Source organism: Schistocerca piceifrons, chromosome 6, assembly GCF_021461385.2.
Source record: "Schistocerca piceifrons isolate TAMUIC-IGC-003096 chromosome 6, iqSchPice1.1, whole genome shotgun sequence".
NCBI classification, from domain to species: Eukaryota; Metazoa; Arthropoda; class Insecta; order Orthoptera; family Acrididae; genus Schistocerca; species Schistocerca piceifrons.
Window position 1 is genome coordinate 87145035 of NC_060143.1, and position 3228 is coordinate 87148262.

Genomic DNA, 3228 nt, shown 5'->3' on the forward strand with positions numbered 1-3228 from the left:
CCTTCTTTTTCCGTAAAATGATATTTGGTGCGGTGAACAACTACTGCAAGACTTCTAAAAAATGTCAGGTGATAACAGTTCATTTATTCCACCCACCGTTTCTTCAACATTTGCAATAACTCAAGCTGGTCCCACACCACAGCATTAGCATAAAAAGTAAACTAGTTTTTTCGTCTTATATAGTGACGTAGTATGGGGAAAATGTGGTATATAGTAAGTAAATAAACCGTTTTAAATTTTGTCGACAAATAATTTCGGACAAGGCAAATAAAACATGTTATTAATTTAGCTGGTAGGAAATTCATGTTTTTTACGAAAAAAATGTTAAAATACAGAATGAATACATCACTCGTTTGCGACATCTGCAAGGTCAACACACATGTATTTAAGTATATACTATTCGTAGTAGTTATATTGAAACATAAAATCCAGCAAGGAGGACGATTCTGATCTCCGCATACATTTCTCCTCGGCTAGTGGACTATGACAGATGACGTATTGATTTTAGTCAGTCTGAGACTAGCTAGAAGCGAGCTTGAAAAAAAGACCTAGAATATTACTGCTCCATTTAGCACGTTAGTCTAGATGTTAAATAATGCTGATACATCAACTGTTCAAGTTCATAATCAGATCAAACCTACGTACAGATTCCCTATAATGGAATGTAAATTGGCCTTATCAGCTAAATACGGTAGACGTTTGAAGCACTTGGAGTCTTGAAGCTTGTTGGGCAGCTACCATGGCAACGGCGTCCATAGCGCCTGGACTAGAGGGCTCTGTATATACGATTACAGAAAGGCACACTTAAACTTATTAAGTAACAGAAATAGGATATAAATAAGCACAAAGTATATAGAGTACAGACAGGAAATTGTTTCCTTCCCCCATAGTATATTACGAATGAAGATAATGTAACTTACTAACGTTCTTTTGTAAGTTTGACGTTGGAAAGGTTTTTCAAATGCTTTTTATTTTTATTTATATAACAGTGTTTTTCCAAATGAACATGTTTTTTTAAAATAGTAATCTTAACACAAATTATATTTATACTTCAATTTTTAAGCCTAGATGTATACCATTGGTCACCACTGGAGGCGTTGCTTACGCACACGTGCTCATAGCTTGCTATATAAACCCAGGCACAAGGTAAATTCCTTACATTCTCCTGCCGTACGTTGGTAGTCGTGACGCCCCAGCGGTCGACCAGCTGCGTAAAACATTATAGTTACGTAATCCACTTTTATAAGATGGTTGTCATTAGTTTTGTTTGAGATATATATTGTAATTTCACAGTATGTTCGCCCTGAAGATGGCTCCTGCGATGGGCTGAAACCGGTCGGCACTAAATAAATAAAAAATGCGACTAAGACCATTTTCTTAATACTACCTTAAATAAATGTCTGACAGGAGATCTTGGGTGGGCACCAGCTTTTATTCTGATGAATACTTTTTCTCTTAGTGACGAATTACCCTAAAATATGACGCCATATGAAAGCTCTGAATGAAAATAGGTATAGTAGGCTAATTTACTGATATATTTATCACCAAAATTTTCAATAACCCTAATATCATAAGCAGCTGGACGTAACCGTTTCAGAAGATCATCAATGTGTTTCTTCCATTTCAACTTCTCATCAGTGCACATACCAAGAAATTTTGAAGATTCTGCCTTAACAACAGACTTCTGTCCTTAGTTTATATTTATTAGTGGTGTTATGCCATTTATTGTACAGAATTGTATATACTGTGTTTTCTCAAAATTCAGTGAGAGTACATTTACACCGAACCACTTAATAATTTGCTGAAAGACGTTATTTAAAATTTCCTCAGCTGATTCTTGTTTTTTTGGCTGTGATTACTATACTTGTATCATCGGCAAAAAGGACTAGCGTTGCATCTTCATGAATATAGAGTGGCAAGTCATTAATATATATTAAAAACAATAAGGGATCCAAGACTGAACCCTGTAGGTCACCATGAATCCTGTGGTCATTAATGTTCTTCATACTGTTCATAGGTACTTACAACACACACATACTTGTACAAATGATACATATTTATATCAAACCAAATAATTAAAGAAATGAGAATTTAAAAAATGGCTCTGAGCACAATGGGACTTAACTTACAAGGTCATCAGTCCCCTAGAACTTAGAACTACTTAAACCCAACTAACCTAAGGACATCACACACATCCATGCCCGAGGCAGGATTCGAACCTGCGACCGTAGCGGTCGCGCGGTCCCAGACTGTGGCACCTAGAACCGCTCGGCCACCTCGGCAGGCCCAGAATTTCAGTCAATTATTGATACACAAAAACCAAATAAGTTTCTCGCAGCAGGAGTCGAAACGCTGTTCAACAAGGAGGCATACCTCAGCAATTGTTTCCCGCAGAAATATCCCAAATATTTCCATGACTGATCATCTACTATGTCAATCATATAAAGATGATCTTGTAAGTCTACTCATAGATGTTCTTCCTCAGAATCATCGCTGTTGGGAAAACTGAAACCTTACGCATTTTCATCTGGCGTGCTTCCAATGCTTTCTGGTAGGTTTGTTAGTTTGAACACTTGTCGCAGCACAAGCAAATTTTTTAACTGCTCATTGCAAGAACTAAAACTCTCCAACCTCCGCTTTTTGAACTGTTAGATCTCGTTCTGTGTTGGTTCTTGCACTTTTGGTACTGACCTTACGCCTTACGATGGAGATAGTATCAGGTAAGGAAGCACGAGAGAGGTCAAAAATTAACACCAAAAGTGAACTAAATCAATTGAAAATATGAAGTGTAAATATCACATTCTTCTTCTGCAAACGCTTATCAGTCAGCAGGATAGCTTGAATATGAATGTCTGCTCTTAATAAGAACTTGTCTCTCAATAAATTTCACAACATACCGGACGTAAACATTACTACTTTGCTACAATGAACCGGAGAACCACAGACATCCCGATAACAGATAAGAGTCCAGTGTTTCACAACATACCTTACTGTTCCAACGGCATACGACGCTATACCTCTATAGCACACGTAATCAGTACTACTTTGTCCGACGTACCGTAGGCCAAGTACGCTTGCCTAAACCAAAGACACGCCGATAACAGCGCCGTAAGGTTCCAGCGAAGTTAAATGTAACGTTGACGTAAATCGCAGAGATACCGATAAGGCCTCGGTGATCGTATTAAAAGCCCAGGTTGCTCACACGTCTGCAGAACAGCAGCAGCCACC